The sequence below is a fragment of the Papio anubis genome, chromosome 10 (assembly GCF_008728515.1).
Source record: "Papio anubis isolate 15944 chromosome 10, Panubis1.0, whole genome shotgun sequence".
Taxonomy (NCBI): Eukaryota; Metazoa; Chordata; class Mammalia; order Primates; family Cercopithecidae; genus Papio; species Papio anubis.
Genome location: NC_044985.1, coordinates 61,716,860 through 61,737,072, shown reverse-complemented (window position 1 = coordinate 61,737,072; position 20,213 = coordinate 61,716,860). Strand labels below are relative to the sequence as shown.

General features: G+C 37.2%; 1 protein-coding gene and 1 pseudogene across 1 annotated transcript in view; one reads left to right on the top strand and one right to left on the bottom strand.

Annotated features, from left to right (window-relative positions):
• The window catches only part of PDE11A (phosphodiesterase 11A), a 455,368-nt gene that overhangs the window by 38,591 nt on the left and 396,564 nt on the right, over positions 1–20,213 (top strand). The gene's annotated exons all lie outside the window — the stretch shown is intronic.
• Positions 1,403–1,517, bottom strand: LOC116269379 (annotated as a pseudogene).

Genomic DNA, 20,213 nt, shown 5'->3' with positions numbered 1-20,213 from the left:
GTTGCAGTGAGCTGAGATTGCGCCACTGCACTCCAGCCTGGGTGATAAAGCAAGACTCTGTCTCAAAAAAAAAAAGTTCTGAGCTTGGCACGGAGATTCACACCTGTAATCCCAGCAGTTTGGGAGGCTGAGGCAGGAGGATTGCTTGAGCCCAGGAGTTCAAGACCAGGCTGGGCAGCATAGCAAGACTTTGTATCTACTAAAATTCAGAAAGATTAGCTGGGCATGGTGGCTGTGCCTGTCGTTCTAGCTACTCAGTAAGCTGAGGAGAGAGGATCACTTGAGCCTGGGAGATTAAGTCTGCAGTGAGCTATGATTGAGCCACTACACTCTAGCATGGGCAACAGAGTGAGACCCTGTCTCAATAAATGAATAAATAAGTAAGTAGATACAAATTTCTGACGGCTCATTTTTGTCATTCTATATTTGTTGACATTAAATTACATGCATGTCAGACACTAGTATCAAAGTCATAAAAATTACTTGGACAAAACAATGTAGAAAGAATTGTAAAGAACTTTTGAACTTTGTATAAATGGAATAATTCTACATGTATCCTTTTGTTTCTTTTTCTGCTCAACATTATATTTTTGAGATTAATTCATGTTGAAATGTGTAGCAATAATTTCCAGTGCCATATAATGTTCCTTTGTATAAACATATCAAAATTTGTCCATCCTACTATTGACAGACTTTTGAGTTATTTGTAGTTTTATTTATTTATTTATTTATTGCTATTATCAATAATGCTGCTATGGGCATTTTGTGTAGGTCTCCTGGAATCTTGGCATCATATTTGCATGACCGCAGACTTTTAACTATTCATTTTTGTAACTTTTATTTATTTATTTTTAACTCTTAGGTTTGGGGGTACATGTAAAGATTTGTTATGTAGGTAAACTTGTGTCATGGGGGTTCATTGTATAACTATTTCATCACCCAGGTATTAAGCCTAGTACCCAATATTTATTTTTTCTGCTCCTCTCCCTACTCTCACCCTCCATCCTCAAGTAGGCCCCAATGTCTGTTGTTCCCTTTTTTGTGTTCATGAGTTCTCATCATTTAGCTCCCACTTATAAGTCAGAACATGCAGTATTTGATTTTCTGTTTTTGTGTTAGTTTGCTAATAATAATTGCCTCCAGCTCTATCCATGTTCCAGCAAAAAACATGATCTCATTATTTTTATGGCTGCATAGTATCCCATGGTGTATATGTACCACATTTTCTCTATCCAATATGTCCCATTGATGGGCATTTAGGTTGATTCCATGCGTGTCCTGCAAAGACATTGATTCCATGTCTTTGTTGTTGTTAATAGTGCTTCAGTGAACATTCTTGTGCATGCCTTTATGGTAGAATGATTTATATTCCTCTGGTTATATAGCCAGTAGTGGGATTGCTAAAAATATGCAATGAATGAATGCCTCATGAATTTGCTCATCATCCTTGTGCAGGAGGCATGCTAATCTTCTCTCTATCATGCCAATTTTAGTATATGTGTTGCCGAAGTGAGCACAAGGATTCGTTTCTTAGTTATTCATTTTTCTTCTGCTGCTGCTGCATCTTCCTCTTCACAGTTAATATATATGAGGCCAGGACCACCATGGTCACCAGAGCACAAATTCTAGCTTTCCCTACCAAGCCCATTCCCCTCATGGCCACCTGATGTATGGACAGGGTCCTCATTTACCTCCCAGCCAATAAAAGAACAGGCCACTCATGGTGGGTATGAAAGTATAGGTCATGCAGATGTTTGGAATGAACTCAGTTAATGACTCCCCCTCAACCTTCTTTTAATATGTTTGTGTTTTCTCTTACTGTGCAGTACTGGTCCATGTCATTGGCCCATTTTTCCTATTGAGTTTGCTTTTTGCTTATTGATTTGTAGGAGCTCCTTATATATATGTATTCTGAACACCACCCTCCTTATTGGTTATATGTATTAACAAATATTTTTCTTCTCTATTGCTTGATTTTCATTCTTTTTTTAAATAATGTGGAATGAAAGAAGTCAGACAAGAATGCATACTGCACGGCTGATTTAGATAAAACTGTAACTGTAGAAAATGCAAACTACTCTCTAGTGACAGGAAGCAGGTCAGTGTTATCTGAGGTATGGTGGGGTGGGAGGGATGGAAGGTGGGATTAAAAAGGGCATGAAGAAACTTTGGGGTGGGTGATAGTTATATTCATATCTTGATTGTGGTCATTTCGTGGGTGTAACCATAAGTTCAGATTAATAAAATCATATATGTTAAACATGTACAGTTTTTTTGTATTTCAATTATATCTCAATATATCTGCTTTTTATAAAAATAAATTTGAATATTTACATTAAAGGGTATCTAATCTATAACCCTTAGCAATTTTTTAAAAGTATACTCTAAGTTCTGGGATACATGTGCAAAACATGCAGGTTTGTTACATAGGTATACATGTGCCATGGTGGTTTGCTGCACCCTTCAACCTGTCATCTAGCTTTTAAGCGCCCCCATGCATTAGGTATTTGTCCTAATGCTCTCCCTTCCCTTGCCCTCCACTCCCCGACAGGTCCTGGTGTGTGATATTTCCCTCCTTGTGTCCATGTGTTCTCATTGTTCAACTCCCACTTATGAGTGAGAACATGTGGTGTTTGGTTTTCTGTTCATGTGTTAGTTTGCTGAGAATGATGGTTTCCAGCTTCATCCATGTCCCTGCAAAGGACATGAACTCATTCTTTTTTATGGCTGCATAGTATTCCATGGTGTATATGTGCCACATTTTCTTTATCCAGTCTATCATTGATGGGCATTTGGGTTGGTTCCATGTCTTTGCTATTGTAAATAGTGCTGCAATAAACATATGTGTGCATGTGTCTTTATAGCAGCATGATTTTATAATCCTTTGGGTATATTCCCAGTAATGGGATTGCTGTGTCAAGTGATATTTCTGGTTCTGGATCCTTGAGGAATCACCACATTATCTTCCACAATGGTTGAACTAATTTACACTCCTACCAACAGTGTAAAAGCGTTCCTGTTTCTCCACAGCCTCTCCAGCATCTGTTGTTTCCTGACTTTTTAATAATCACCATTCTAACTGGCATGAGATGGTATCTCATTGTACTTTTGATTTGCATTTCTCTAATGACCAGTGATGATGAGCTTTTTTTCATGTTTGTTGGCCACATAAATGTCTTCTTTTGAGAAGCATCTGTTCATAGCCTTTGCCCACTGTTTCGTGGTGTTGTTTGTTTTATTCTTGTAAATTTGTTTAAGTTCCTGGTAGATTCTGGATATTAGACCTTTGTCAGATGGATAGATTGCAAACATTTTTTCCCATTCTGTAGGTTGCCTGTTCACTCTGATGATAGTTTTCTTTTGCTGTGCAGAAGCTCTATGGTTTGATTAGATCTCATTTGTCAATTTTGGCTTTTGTTGCAATTGCTTTTGGTGTTTTAGTCATGAAGTCTTTGCCTATGCCTGTATCCTGAATGGTATTGCCTAGGTTTTCTTCTAGGGTTTTTATGGTTTTGGGTTTTACATTTAAGTCTTTAATCCATCTTGAATTAAGTTTTGTATAAGGTGTAAGGAAGGGGTCCAGTTTCTGTTTTCTGCATGTGGCTAGCCAGTTTTCCCAGCACCATTTATTAAATAGGGAATCCTTTCCCCACTGCTTGTTTTTGTCAGGTTTGTTGAAAATCACATGATTGTAGATGTGTGGTGTTATTTCTGAGGTCTCTGTTCGTTCCATTGGTCTATGTATCCGTTTTGGTACCAGTACCATGCTGTTTTGGTTACTGTAGACTTCTAGTATAGTTTGAAGTCAGGTAGCATGACACGTCAAGCTTTGTTCTTTTTGCTTAGGGTTGTCTTGGCTATACAGGCTCTTTTTTGGTTCCATATGAAATTTAAAGTAGTTTTTTTCTAATTCTGTGAAGAAAGTCAATGGTAGCTTGACGAGAATAGCATTGACTCTATAAGTTACTTTGGGCAGTATGACCATTTTCATGATACTGATTCTCCCTATCCATGAGCATGGATTTTTTTTCCCATTTGTTTGTGTCCTCTCTTATTTCCTGAGCAGTGGTTTGTAGTTCTCCTTGAAGAAGTCCTTCACGTCCCTTGTAAGTTGTATTCCTAGGTGTATTATTATCTTTATAGCAATTGTGAATGGGAGTTCACTCATGACTTGGCTGTCTGCTCGTCTATTGTTGGTATATAGGAATGCTTGTGATTTTTGCACATTGATTTTGTATCCTGAGATTTTGCTGAAGTTGCTTATTAGCTTAAGGAGTTTTTGGGCTAAGACAATGGGGTTTTCTAAATACACAATCATGTCATCTGCAAACAGAGACAATTTGACTTCCACTCTTCCTATTTGAATACCCTTTATTTCTTTCTCTTGTGTGATTGCCCTGGCCAGAACTTCCAATAGTATGTTGAATAGGAGAGGTGAGAGAGGACATCCTTGTCTTGTGCTGGTTTTCAAAGGGAATGCTTCCAGCTTTTGCCCATTCAGTATGATGTTGGCTATGGGTTTGTCATAAACAGCTCTTATTTTTTTGAAATATGTTCAATCAACACCTAGTTTATTGAGACTTTTTAGCATAAGGGCTGTTGAATTTTATTGAAGGCCTTTTCTGCATCTATTGAGATAATCATGTGGTTTTTGTCGTTGGTTCTGTTTATGTGATGGATTACATTTATTGATTTACATATGTTGAACCAGCCTTGCATCCCACAAAAGAAGCCGACTTGATCATGTTGGATAAGCTTTTTGATGTGCTGCTGGATTCAGTTTGCCAGTATTTTATTGAGGATTTTTGCATCAATAGTCATCAGGGATATTGGCCTGAAATTTTCTTTTTTTGTTGTGTCTCTCTCTGCCAGGTTTTGGTATCAGGATGATGCTGGCCTCATAACATGAGTTAGGTAGGAGTCCCTCTTTTTCTATTGCTTGGAATAGTTTCAGAAGGAATGATAGCAGCTCCTTTTTGTACCTCTGGTAGAATTCGGCTGTGAATCCATCTGGTCCTGGACTTTTTTTGGTTGGTAGGCTATTAATTACTGCTTTCATTTCAAAACCTGTTATTGGTCTATTCAGGGATTCAACTTCTTCCTGGTTTAGTCTTGGGAGGGTGTATGTGTCCAGAAATTTATCATGCCTTCTAGATTTTCTACTTTATTTGAGTAGTACTGTTTCTAGTATTCTCTGATGGTAGTTTGTATTTCTGTGGGATCAGTGGTGATACCTCCTTTATCATTTTTTATTGTGTCTATTTGATTCTTCTCTCTTTTCTTCCTTATTAGTCTAACTAGTGGTCCATCTATTTTGTTAATGTTTTAAAAAAACCAGTTCCTGGATTCACTGATTTTTTTGAAGGGTTGTTCATGTGTCTATCCCCTTCAGTTCTGCTCTGGTCTTAGTTATTTCTTTTCCTCTGAGAGCTTTTGAATTTGTTTGCCCTTGCTTCTCTAGTTCTTTTAATTGTGATGTTAGGGTGTCGATTTTAGATCTTTCCAACTTTCTGTTGTGGGCATTTAGTGCTATAAATTTCCCTCTCAACACTGCATTAGCTGTGTCCCAGAGATTCTGGTGTGTTATCTCTTTGTTCTCATTGGTTTCAAAGAACTTCTTTGTTTCTGCCTTAATTTCATTATTTTCCCAGTAGTCATTCAGGAGCAGGTTGTTCAATTTCCATGTAGCTGTGCGGTTTTGAGTGAATTTCTTAATCTTGAGTTCTAATTTGATTGCACTGTGGTCTGAGAGACTGTTTGTTATTATTTCCATTCGTTTGCATTTGCTGAGGGGTGTTTTACTTCCAATTATGTGGTTGATTTTAGAATATATGCTATGTGGTGCTGAGAAGAATGTATATTCTGTTGATTTGTGGTGGAGAGTTCTGTAGATATCTTAGGTCCACTTGGTCCAGAGCTGAGTTCAAGTCCTGAATATCCTTGTTAATTTTCTGTCTCATTGATCTGTCTAATATTGACAGTGGAGTGTTAAAGTCTCCCACTATCATTGTGCGGTTATCTAAGTCTCTTTGTAGGTCTCTAAGAACTTCTTTTATGAATCTGAGTGCTCCTGTATTGGGTGCATACATATTTAGGATAGGTAGCTTTTCTTGTTGCATTGATCCCTTTACCATTATGTAATGCCCCTCTTTGTCTTTTTTGATCTTTGTTGGTTTAAAGTCTGTTTCATTAGAGACTAGGATTGCAACCCCTGCTTTCTTTTTACTTTCCATTTGCTTGACAAATATTCCTCCATCCCTTTATTTTGACCCTATGTGTATCTTTGCATGTGAGATGGGTCTCCCAAATACAGCACACCAATGGGTCTTGACTCTTTATCCAATTTTCCAGTCTGTGTCTATTAATTGGGGTATTTAGCCTATTTACATTTGAGTTTAATATTGTTACATGTGAATTTGATCCTTTCATCATGATGTTAGCTGGTTATTTTGCACATTAGTTGATGCAGTTTCTTCATAGTGTCATTGGTCTTTATATTTTGGTGTGTTTTTGCAGTGGCTGGTACTGGTTTTTCCATTCCATATTTAGTGCTTCCTTCAGGGGCTCTTGTAAGGCAGGCCTGGTGGTGACAAAATCCCTCAGCATTTGCTTGTCTGTAAAGGATTTTATTTCTCCTTCACTTATTAAGCTTAGTTTGTCTGGATATGAAATTCTGGGTTGAAAACATTTTTCTTTAAGAATTTTGAATATTGGCCCCCACTCTCTTCTGGCTTGTAGGGTTTCTGCAGAGAGATCCACTGTTAGTCTGATGGGCTTCCCTTTGTAGGTAATCTGACCTTTCTCTCTGGCTGCTCTTAACATTTTTTCCTTCGTTTCAACCTTGGAGAATCTGCCGATTATGTGTCTTGGGGTTGCTCTTCTCAAGGAGTATCTTAGTGGTATTCTCTGTATTTCCTGAATTTGAATGTCGGCCCATCTTGCTAGGTTGGGGAAGTTCTCCTAGATAATATGCTGAAGTGTGTTTTCCAACTTAGTTCCATTCTCCCTATCACTTTCAGGTACAGTAATCAATCATAGGTTTGGTCCTTTCACGTAGTCCCATATTTCTTGGAGGCTTTGTTCATTCCTTTTCATTCTTTTTTCTCTAATCTTGACACCTTATTTCAGTAAGTTCATCTTCAATCTCTAATATTCTTTCTCCTACTTGATAAATTTGGCTATTGATACATGTGTATGCTACAGGAAGTTCTCCTGCTGTGTTTTTCAGCTCCAATAAGTCATTTATGTTCCTCTCTAAACTGGTTATTCTAGTCAGCAGTTCCAATAGCCTTTTATCAAGGTTCTTAGCTTCCTTGCATTGGGTTAAAACATGCTCCTTTAGCTCAGAAGTGTTTGTTGTTACCCACTTTCTGCAGCCTACTTCTGTCAGTTTGTCAAACTCATTCTCCATCCAGTTCTGTGCCCTTGCCAGAGAGGGGCTATAACCATTTGGAGGAGAAGAGGCATTCTGGTTTTCTGAATTTCAGTTGTTTTTTGCACTGGTTTTTCCTCATGTTCATGGATTTATCTACCTTTGATCTTTAAGGCTGATGGTCTTTGGATGGGGTTTTTGTCTGGGGGTCCTTTATGTTGATGTTGACGTTGATGTTATCACTTTCTGTTTGTGAATTTTTCTTCTAACAATCAGGTCCCTCTTCTGCATGTCTGCTGCAGTTTGCTGGAGGTCCACTCTAGACGATGTTTGCCTGGATATCATCAGTGGAGGCTGCAGAACAGCAAAGATTGCTGCCTGCTCCTTCCTCTGGAAGCTTCATTCTAGAGAGGCCCTGGCCTAATGCCAGCCAGAGCTCTCCTGTATGAGGTGTCTGACAACCGCTTTTGGGAGGTTTCTCCCAGTGAGGAGGCACAGGGGTCAGGGACCCACTTGAGGAGGCATTCTGTCCCTTAGCAGAGCTGGTACACTGTTGCTTTTCATTTGTAATGGAAAATCCAGGTTCTTTTTTTTTTTTTTTTGAGACCGAGTCTCATTCTGTCACCCAGGCTAGAGTGCAGTGATGAGGTCTTGGCTCACTATTACCTCTGCCTCCCGTGTTCAAACAGTTCTCCTGCCTCAGTCTCCTGAGTAGCTGGGACTACAGGTGCATGCCACCATGCCCAGCCCAAGCTCTTAATTTTAATACAACTTGATTTATTGATATTATAGAAATTTGCATTTTTGTTCTTATTCTTGAAACAGGGTATGAAGAAAAATATTCTCCTATAGTGACTTTGGAAATGTTTATAAATTTGTTTTCATATTAAGTATTTAGTTTAATTGTAATTCCTCTTTTTTGTGTTAGGGTGTAGGATATGAATACAATTTTATTTTTTTCTATTTGAATAAGCAATTGACCTAGGGTCATTTATTGAGTAGTTCATCTTTTCTTATGATCTGTGATGCTTGCTTTGCCATAAATCCATTTTTTGTATGTGCATGGGTTTGTTACTAGGCTCTCTATTATTCCGTTGGTTTATTTATCTATGCCTGTATTACCATCATACTGCCTTAATCTTTGTAGCTCATAGAAATTATTAATATCTAGCAGAGTGAATCTTCTCCCCGACCCCTATGCCTTGTTCTTCCTCAGGAGGGTCTTGGCTTCAGCTGGCCCTTTATTCTTTCATGTCAGTTTTATAATCAGCCTGTTGAGTTTCACACATACACACACATACACACTGTGATAGGATTTCTATTGGAATTGCACTGAAGTTATAGGTCAGTTTAGGGGGAATTACAGATTTATGAAGTCAGTTTTCCCAATAATACAATATTGTTTTTTGCAATTTAATCTTCTTTAATGTTTTTTAAGACTTTTTTTTTTTAGTTTTCACTATAAAAGTCTTACACATTCTTTGCTATATTATATCCTAGGTATTTAAAAATGTTTATTGATGTTTTAAACAGTATATTTGAAAAATTATATTTTTAGTTAATTGTGGTTATCGAGAAATGCAATTTACTTTTGTGTATCAATTTGGAATCCAACAACTCTTATTTAAATTTTTATCCGTAGCTGTTTAAGATTGTGTAAGCAATCATATCATCTGCAAACAATGATGGTTTTCTTTCTTTACAATCCCTTACCTTTTATTTCTTTTTCTTACCTCCTTACTGTGCAAGAACCTCCAGTATCATGTAGAACAAGACTGATTATAACAGATCTCTTTGTCTTCAAACTGAGCTTATAGAAAATGCTTTCAGTTTAATCATTAGGTATGAGGTTTCTGTGGGTTTTTTGAGATTCCCTTTATTGGGTTAAGAAAGTTCCCTTCTATTCCCAGTTTGCTGAGGAGGTAGTTGTTATTATTTTTAAAATCACAAGAGAATGCAGAGTTTTATTAATTTTTTCTGCCTTTATAAAGATATGATTTTTTTACCTTACACTATTAATGTGGTGAATTACTTTAATGGCTCTCATATTAAACCAATCTTGCATTCCTAGGAAGCATCAACTTGGTCATAAAAAGTTACCTTTTTTATACATTGTCTGATTTGTTTCACAAAATTTTTGGTTTTTAGGGTTTTTTGCATCTGTATCTATTCATGAGCAAGACTGTCTATATTTTTATATTTTCCTTCTCTTTTTCTTTTTTTGTCACCCAGGCTGGTGTTCTGTGACACAATTACAAGATTCACTGCAACCTCAACCTTCTGGGCTCAGGTGATTCTCGCACCTCAGCCTCCCAAGTAACTGGGACTACAGGCACAAACCACCATGCCTGGCTAATTTTAAAACATTTTTTTATAGGGACAGGGTTTCACCATGTTGCCCACTCTAGTCTCAAACTCCTGGGCTCAAGCAATCTTTCTGTGTTGACCTCCCAAGGTGCTGGGATTACAGGTGTGAGCCACCATGCCCAGCCTTTTTTTTTTTTTTTTTTTTTTCCTTAGAATACTCTTGTCTGGTTTTGAAAGCAAGGTTATATCACAAATGAACTGGGAGAATGGTCTTTCTTTTTCCATTATATGGAATAGTTTGTAATAAATTAGAATTGCCCAATGCTCTGATGTTTTGTAGAATTTCCTAGAAATCTATCTGGATCTGAGGATGTGTGTGTGTGTGTGTGCTAATAGGAATATCTTAAACTACGGATTCAATTTCTTTAAAGCTTATAGGACTCTTCGTGTTCTCTAGTTTTTTGAAAGATTTTTTGGGTAAGTTTTTATCTATTTATTTCATCTAACTTTTCAAATTTATTGGCACAAAGTTGTTCATAACACCATTATATTTGTTTAATCTTTGTAGCAACTATAGTTTTAGCCCCATTTTATTCCTGATTTTTTAAAATATAAGGCCTCTCTCTCTTTTTTCTCTCTTGATTATTCTCTCTAGAGAATTTCATATGTTATTCTTCTTTTGAACTTTGTTAATTCTTGACTTAATTCTAAGTCAGTTTTGTGCTGCTATAACAGAATACCATAGACTAGGTAATTTATAATAAACAGAAATTTATTAGTGCGCAGTTCTGGAAGCCAGGGAGTCCAAGATCAAGGTGTCTGCATCTGGTGAGGGCCTTCTTGCTATGGCATAACATGGTGGAAGGCAGCATATGGTGAAAGGGCAAAGACTGCTGGGGAGAGGCAGACCCACCTCTGCAATAATGAGCCCACTCAAGTGATAATGGTATGAGTGTATTCATGAGGGCAGAGCTCTCATGACCTAAACACCTCTTAAAGGTCTCACTTCCTAATATCGTCACAATGGCAATTAAATTTTAACATGAGTTTTGAGGGGGGAAACATTTATAAAAATTGTCTTCATTATATATTTCCTGCCATTTTCTTTAACTTTTGCTCTTATTTTTGTTATTTTTTCAGTTTTCTGGAATTTATTTTGCTGTTCTTTTTCCCTAACTCCTTATGGTTGGATGATTATTAAGTTGAACATTTCTTTTTTTCTTTTCCTGAGATAAGTATTTATGACAGAACTTTTAAGAACTCTTTAACTGTGGACCACAGTTTTCATATATGATGTGTAATCATCCTGGTATTTTTATAGTTAGACATTATTTTTCTTAGTATTTTTAAAGTATTTTATAACTTCTATTTTAATTTTTTGATTGATGTGTAATTCAGAAATGTATTCTAAATGTTTAAATATTTGGTTTCACTAATTATCTTTTTATTATTGTTCCCAACTAAAGTGCATTGGAGTTAAATGATATTTTCTGCATGATATCAGTTATTTGACATGGTGATTTCAAATTGGCTAACTTGATGACTTAGCTTTTGGTGAATTTTCATAAAATTTTCATGTCAATCATGGAACTAATTATATGAAATCTCTTGTTGTAGGGTGCAGTGTAGCTAGATGTATCAGATGTACTTGTATATGAGTGTGCTGATGGGTGGCTTATGGTGGGGAAGACAATATCCAATGATGCCTATAAGATAACCTTTCTTAAGAAAGGCAGAGGGACTTGGAAGCTATGAAATTTTTCAATTTGTTTTTGCAACTCCATCTGAAGGAATATCTAGGAGTCTTATAGACTTTGGTAGCCTAAGGCTTGTTGCAATTTCTACTGCTTCTGTTGTTCCGTACTATGCAGATCCTAAAGTGAAGAATTCTAGTTGGTTAAATTGATTGCTCATTTTATTGGAACACCTCAGAAATGAATTGAGATTTATAGAATGGTTCCTGATCCTGTTATTTGCATGAGAGTAAATGCTAGCCGATATATCAGATCTTTCTAGCCCAGCAAAACCCAAACCTGAAAAATATGAATGGTCTAATTAGCTGGCTATTCCAGGTGCTTGAACTAGTTTGTAAAACAACCACTGCAGCATTTTGCTAGCTGGCTAAGAAAATGACATGTTACAAGGCAGCAGGCAAGAGAACAGTTCTAAGAGGGGCTAGTCAACTCTATCCAAGGTGGAATAGCTTAGATGAGAGTGCCAATGAACATGCCGACTCATTTCTCCAGTGTGTCTGGCTAGAGGGCTCCTACTCTCAAACATTTATGTGAAAGCACTTTGGTGCTTTATTTAAGGAAAAGGCACACTTACTTGTATTCATCCAGATTATTTACAAATGATTCCTGCTGATGGGATCCAGCCTCTGAATGACCTCCCCACAGGTTGACACCTTCAGTTTGGTATGTCACTTCTACTCTCAAATTATAGGGCAAGAGATTCATGTCCCCATTTTTTTTTTTTTTTTTGGTGGAACATGTGACCATGTAACTTCTGCAAGGAGTCCAGGTACTCTTGGCACTGTTGCTTATTTGTAACTGAAGCTAGGGTGAACACCAAGGAAATGGAGAGCCTGGCCTGGGAACGGAGAAGAAGGCTTCAGGGATGCAGGAACTTATAGTGGGGAAGGGAGTGTGTATGGAACCAACCAGCTCCAGGGATCCACCTGGAAGGTTGGTGGGAAGTAGTGTTAAGCTGCTTCCAAGTCCTTTTCCCAGTGGAAGATGCCTGACTTTTTTCTAACCTGGGCTTTCAGTGGTGGAACACACTGCTGTGGCTGGAGGACTTGTTCACAGCAATCTTTTACAAACTTCTATTTACTGGTTTAATAGTTTGTTGAGTTTTTTTTTTTTAGTTGGTAGTATTGATTCTTCTGGAAAATCAGGATGTTTTCCAAGATTATATATGCTATGCCACATAAAAGGTTGTGATATTTCACATTAAATGTGGAGAGGGTCCGAATCTGAGTTGAAAAATCCATCCATTTCACATATCAGAATATTGCCCAATTATACTATCTTGACAGTCTTTCTATTCTTTGTTCTTTGTGATTTTCAGGCAATACCATCAAGTTCCTTTGGCATTATGGGTAGCAGGTCAATTGGACCTTTTATGAGAAGAGTTTTTTAGCTAGGATGATAGAGGCTTAAAAAAACAGCCAGGGCCATTTGGATTGCTAGCTTAGACTCACTTATATCTTGCTAAAAGTATAGAGTGCTATGGTTTTTCATAAATTATTTATGAATATTGACCCACCTCCAGCTTGACAGCTGTCATCTGGTGTATGTTGCCTATCTATTTTACTGGCAATTCAGTAGCATAATGACTTCTATCCTTTTGGAGGGCACTTTTGAAACTATTGTGCTGTCTTAGATGGTAATTTCATCACCCTTAGGAAATTATGCTAATTTTACTGATTTCTAAACCACTTTTCTTCATGTAACTTCCTCATGTCATAATAAAACCACTTATAACATGTAAAATAAATTCTAACACCTTTTTTTTAGTGGTAGTGTGTTTATATCATAATATAATCCATTTCCTGTTGAATATGTAGATATTTTTCAATTTTTCCTTATCATAAATTCCTAGACATGAAATTATTAAAGAGTATAAAAATTTTTAAAGACTTTTGTTGCTTGTTGCCAAATTGCCCTCCATATTTATTGCACTAATTTATATTCTCATTAGTGTGTACAAAAGTAGACATTTCACTGGTCCTATCAATAAAGCTAGATATTGGCCTCTTAAATGATTAATACTATAGTATTTCATGTTAAAATAGGAAATATGTCTTGCCAAGGTTTGAGTAAATTTTTTGTTTTACTTTTGCAATTTATTAAGAGATGAGTACATTTAAGTCTTTATTCTGCTTGAAATTAATTTTGATGTCTGATGTGAGATAGAGGTCTAACTTCTTTTTCCCAAATATAGCACTAGTTGAATAATCCATAATTTTCTGACTGATTTGAAATAATACTCTTTTGATTAACTAAATACACTTATTTCTATAGACATTTATTTCCACATGCATATATACATATATAGGCATATATGTGGCTCTCTATTCTCATTCATCAATTTTTCTATTTTTAGAACAGTTTTAATTATTGTTGCTTTGAAATAGATTTTAAAATCTATTTAAAAATACTCATTGTATTTTTATCATCATGTTTTCACAAGAAAGTATGAACTAAAACATTTTGAACATTTTAAAAACATTTTTAAAAACACATTTTATTTAAAAATCTGTTTTTAAAACACATTTAAAAATGTGACTTTAAAATATTTCAAAACCTAAAAAAGCTTTAAAAAGCAGACTTTAAAAAATTACTTTTTTCTTTTCTTTTCTTTTCTTTTTTTTATTGAGACAGAGTCTCACTCTGTTGCATAGGCTGGAGCGCAGTGGCGCAATCTTGGCTCACTGCAACCTCCGCCTCCTGGGTTCAAGTGATTCTCCTGCCTCAACCTCCTGAGTAGCTGGGATTACAGGTTCCCACCATCACGCCTAGCTAATTTTTGTACTTTTAGTAGAGATGAGGTTTCACCATGTTGGCCAGGCTGGTCTTGACTCCTGACCTCAAGTGATCCGCCCACCTCGGCCTCCCAAAGTGCTGGGATTACTGGCGTTGGCCACTGCGCCTGGTCAGAAATTACTTTTTAACATTAAACTTTTGTCAAAGAGGAATTGTAACTTCCTATATTAACAATAAAACCTTTATGTAATTAAAATATAACATATCTCTATGACTTTATAAATTATGGTATTTGCCATAAATGTGGGAAGGATCAGCATGTGATTGAGACAGCTGCCTACATATCAGTTACATTTTTGGGCCATTTTTCGGGTTGTCTCAGTTGTCTTCAGTGGAAAGAATTCCAGAGCTCTCTGTTGGAGGTGGTCCATGTTAGGTTCTGATGAATGGATGAGACCAGGTCTCCATTGTCTCACTGTTACATCTGTTCTTCTGACCTGGACCTGGCTTTTCATGCATCACTGTCTCGACCTTGGCTTGCCCTGTATTCTCTACTTTCTGACTGTTTGTCTGGTGTCTGAATCACAGCTTCGTGCTGATAATTCCCTTGCTCTTATTTGCAGACTCCCTGGCCTTCCTGGTTTCACCTTAGAGCCTCATTTCCCTGATTCATTGCAGTTCTTAGATGGTCTCACTGTGCCAGGGAGAAAGGTGCCTTCTGGTTAGCTGATCCTTCCCATAGCTCTTTCTTCAGGTACTGGCCTTTTCTTAGACATTTTCATTATACACAATAAAGCTTATAGAGCATGACGTTGCATTTTAACTCCAGGTACAATATATTTGCAGACTTACTGTAATAGATATCTGGGCTGTCTGTTAAAGCAGTTTAAGAATTCATCATTTTCTTTTTTACTATGTCAGTTGCACTTTGGTTTCAAGTGTGGTGTGGGTCTTCATTTTCCTGTGAATTTCCCTTGAGATTTGTATTTATTATAATGAAGAGAAATAATAGTAGTCATGATGATAAGACAGGACCAAAGAAAAGTGCCAAGTAAGAAAGGAAGAACAGAGGGAAGTAAGATCAGCAAACAACATTTACTTTAGCAACATGACTAAAACACATGCCCCAAACAACATGGTAATCACAATAACTTTTGAAATTTCATATCACATTATTTGATGGTGTCTATCAACCATCAATTCTATTTGAAAGACTTAAAGAAAGGTATGCCCTTTAAAAATTTAGCAAATAGAGCTTACCTGTGTGAATGTACAAAATACTCCACTTCCAACTACATCACTTCAGGTCCATAAAAGAGTGAAGCTTCAGAAACAACTTTTGATAATCTTTTGTACTATTTAGAACTCTTTAGGAAAGAATTTGGAGATTCTTTTTGTTTACCATACAGCAATGAAATTGTGCCAATACATATTAAGAACAACAATGATAATTTTTCACTTTTTCTCAGCAAATATCAAATTAGGAGGCTTAAAGAATGAGCTCTGTAGTTGCCACATGCTGTGTCTTTGTTTTCATGCAATGTAATCTCAAGTCTTCCATCAATTCAGAACAATTAGTTCTTCTTTCTATGAAGAAAGGCAGAATAATATATTTCAAGTTATTAAAGACTAATCAATTTTTGAAAGCTTTGCCTTCCAACCATTTTCTGGAAAATAAGTGACGTCTACTGATAAGTCGTAAGTGTAAGGAGATGATTTTATGAATTAGAATTAAATGAGTATTACTAAATGATATATCAATAAAAGCAATTTTTTGAGCTTCAGAAAGTTTGGCAATCTATTGGTTTGTATTTCAATGGATTATTCATTTTATATTTTTTATTTCCATTAGCTTCTCTATATTACAACTCCATAAGGCATTTGAAAGAGGATGTAGACAAAATATGAGACTGAACTTTTTCTCTGAATCTTTTGGTGGGGCAATGGGCTAATGTGATGTTGAAAAAGGTATGCAGGCCTAGTTCATTAAGCCTTCAGGGAAAGTGGATGGAAAAGACAAAATAAAACAAAAGCTAAAGCTCTAAAGCATGGTTTATAATCCGTTGTCTTCAGACCCTGGAGGCCTTGGATTTTTTTTTTTTGGAGATGGAATCTTGCTCTGTTGCCCAGGCTGGAGTGTAGTGGTACAATCTCAGCTCACTGCAACCTCTGCCTCCCGGGCCCAAGCAATTCTCCTGCCTCGGCCTCCCAAGTAGCTGGGATTACAGGTGTGCACCACCATGCCTGGCTAATTTTTTGTATTTTTAGTAGAGACGGAGTTTCACCATGTTAGCCGGGCTAGTCTCAAACTGCTGACCTCAGGTGATTCACCCGCCTCAGCCTCCCAAAGTGCTGGGATTACAGGCATGAGCACCTCATGAGGCGTTGGATTTATTAAGTGACGCTCTAATTCAGTGGTTTTTAACCCTACCCTGACCAACAGCCAGAAGTCAGATCCCCTCCAGGGCCCCTCCCACTACCAATTGTGATTTAATTGGTTGGGGTGGGGCTAAAGCATAAGTACTTTCCTAAAGGTCCCAGGTGATTCCAGTATTAACAACCTCTGTTCTATTCCTATGTACATCTAAGTGTCTGTAGGCCGAAGAATACTTTATATACATGCATATCTTATTTCACCTTTTCTCTCTAATTTCTTTATAATTTTTCTCTATAATCTTCTCCACAATTTACAATTATAACTTTATAATTTTTGAGCTATGTTTTGTAACTCAAAGACAAGGTCATTTGAAAGTGTTATGGAATTAATAGGGGCTTTTGTTGTTACATGTTTCCTCATAAGTATGTTCTGGAAACATAATTACATCATGTGGACACTCTTAGACTTGAACAGTTTGAGCATTTTGGCTATGAAGGACCTAAGGTAGATTTGTGATTCTGGTTTTTAAAAGTCACCCTTGTAGATTAAACGTTGGTCAAGATTAGTTCTTGGCTTAATCATGAGTACTGGAAAATTTTACTGTAAAGTATTGGGGATAGAGTCCTTAAATACAGAGGAAATAAAAGATCTTAGGCGACCCATCTTTGCCATGAATGTGGGACCCGGATAAGATTCTCAACTCTGAATCTTGCCTTAGGGAGCCTCCAGTGGTTTCTCTGAGAAAGTAGAAAGAGAAGACGGATTTCTTTTGCTTCAAGGCTTCTTTCGTACTTCTAAAGCATGTTTTTTGAGGGCTGATTGGGATTCTTGAGCATATTAAATATAATTCATTCTCAAAGACATGAAACCTGAGTTCAGAGGTTGCTTTTTAGAGCCTTTGTGGATCTTGAAGGTGGGAATCCTTTTTCTGGATGTGCTTCGTGGCACTACATTCAACTCCGAAACTTGCAGACGGGGTCCAAGTGCAAGATCCGGGGTCAGAAATGTATCCAATTACTGTTCTCTATGAAGGAGGCACAGGTCGGTTCCTTCACTGAGAAGTAAAAATTGCTTTTTGCCTTGTGACTTTGTCTTTTTAAAGGTTAAAAATCACAGCTGCATGTTATATACAAAAGACAGATCTGTATACAAGGCATGGAAAAGATTTCTGCACTTCTCAAGAGCAGTTGTACTTAAATTATCTGGGCTAGAAAAAATATTATGACATAAAAATACTCAAAGCAATAAGAGTCTACTACAATTATAACAACTCATTCCAGATTTTAACAACCTTACTTTACCTTAATTTATTAGACATCTCTCCTGTTGTAGATCATTTCTTGTTCTTTTGTCCTAAGGGAGATGAATAAAAAGTGGGCACCATTCTCCATATGATATTTCATTATAATCCTTGAGGCATTTGTTAGTTTCCTGTTCAAGTTTCCATTTTCAGAAACAAATAAGCACATTTTTTGCCTTCTTACTAGTCCTATTTCCTCCTTACCTGGCCTTCTGTGAAGCTCTGCTGGTGATCGCGGTGACCTTCTGAAGATCCTGGGCTTAAAAGTTGTTAGGTGAAATTCCCATCCTTACCTAGACAATTTTTATTTTCCATTCCAAGTCCTTTTGCTGAAATTAAAAAAAAATTGTCTATGTCTGTATCTATATGTAAATCTATCAAACTTCTTTTTGAGCATCTGCACCACATTGATGACCCACAGTCAACTAAACTTTCAAATGTCCAAAACTAAACTCATATTCCCCAGAATCTGTTCCTCACTGTGTTCCTCACTCAGTGAGTCATCCCACTACCCACCCAGGCACCTGCACCAGAAAAATGGAGTCATTTTTACTTCTCTAACTTTCACAACCTTCCAAATTAATCAGCATAGAATCAGTTTTATTCATTCTACCTCCTAAATATCTCCCAACTCAGTACACTTTCCACCACTCCTACTGCCACTAATCACCATCCCAGCCCAGAGATGGTTCATCTCTCACCTGGACCTCTTGCTTCCAATCCATTCTTTACATGTAGCCATAGCAGTCTTTCTAAGATGAAGACTAAGTCATATCACTCCCACTCACCTTCCTAAAATCCTCTAGTGACCCCTTGCTTCCTCTATGATAAATTTACAGTTCTACACCTAGTTACTAAGCCCCTCTCATCAGCCTCCAGCTGTCTTTCCCACCCCATGTCTGACTCTTCGCAGAAGAGTCATCTTCAGCTTCTTTCTGTTCCTCAAATTAACCAACGTTTATTGCCTCTGGACTTTAGACATACTATTCCCTCCTTCTAGGACACCCTCCTCCACCTCTCCCTAATGCTTCTCTCCTTTTTTTCCGGATAATTCCTATTGATCCTGTGGGTATAACCTTAAAGACTTCACTTTCTTTGGGAGATATCGTCTGACCTTAGACTAGATGTGGCACCCTGCTGTGTGTTCCATAATGCTCTGTGTTTCCTCTACTATTATACTCATTTGTGGTGATTACTTGGCTAGTTAAATCTATTTTTAAATTTCTTCTATTATTAAACTTTTCTTTCCTCTATAATATCAGAGTAATATGTTCCTTTATCTAATTATTTTCCTAATTTTCTTCATGTACTATAATTAATTTATGCTTCAATTTGGGACTCAGCTTTCTTGATTGTTTCTAATTGGAAGATTAATCTACAGATTTATATATATATTAGGAAAGTGCATAATTGTATCAGCAATTCTGACCTCCCATTAGATTAGATTAATTTGATTTTATCAAGTTTTGAGTTAATTTGTGAGAATTATAAGTAGTGTAATGAAGACACAGACAAAGCATGTCTTAAGATGCATTGTTTTTTAAAACCATTAAGACTTAATGGAGGCTGAGTGTGGTGGCTCATGCCTGTAATCCCAACATTTTGGGAGGCCAAGGCGGGTGGATCACTTGAGGTCAGGAGTTCGAGACCAGCTTGGCCAACATGGTGAAACCCCCGTCTCTACTAAAAACACAAAATTAGCCGGTATGGTGGCACATGCCTGTAATCCCAGCTACTCAGGAGGCTGAGGCAGGAGAAATACTTGAACCTGGAAGGTGGTGGTTGCAGTGAACCGAGATTGCACCATTGCACTCTAGCCTGGGCAAAAAGAGGGAAACTCCATCTCAAAACAAACAACAACAAAACAAACAAAGACTTAATAGAATAAATCTTTCTTCTTAGCTTTATTTTAAATTAAAAAATTAATACTTACCACATGTTTCAATACAATTACATTTTCTCCTTTTTGTTTTTGAGACAGAATCTTGCTCTATCACCCAGTCTGGAGTGCAGTGGTGCCATCTCGGCTCCCTGCAACCTCTGCCTCTCGGGTTCAATCGATTTTCCTGACTCAGCCTCCTGAGTAGGAGTAGCTGGGATTACAGGCGCCCACCAACACACCCAGCTAGTTTTTGTATTTTTAGTAGAGATGGGGTTTCACCATGTTGGCCAGGCTCGTCTTGAACTCCTGGCCTCAAGTGATCCACTCACCTTGGCCTCCCAAAGTGCTGGCATTACATGCATGAAGCACCGAGCCAGGCCACGTTTTCTCTCTAAGTTATCAGTTTATCGGGTGGATTTAGAGAGGTGAGGAGATGGTGGGGAGAGTTTAGAGTATTTTTATGACTCCTTATCATGCTAAAGCAT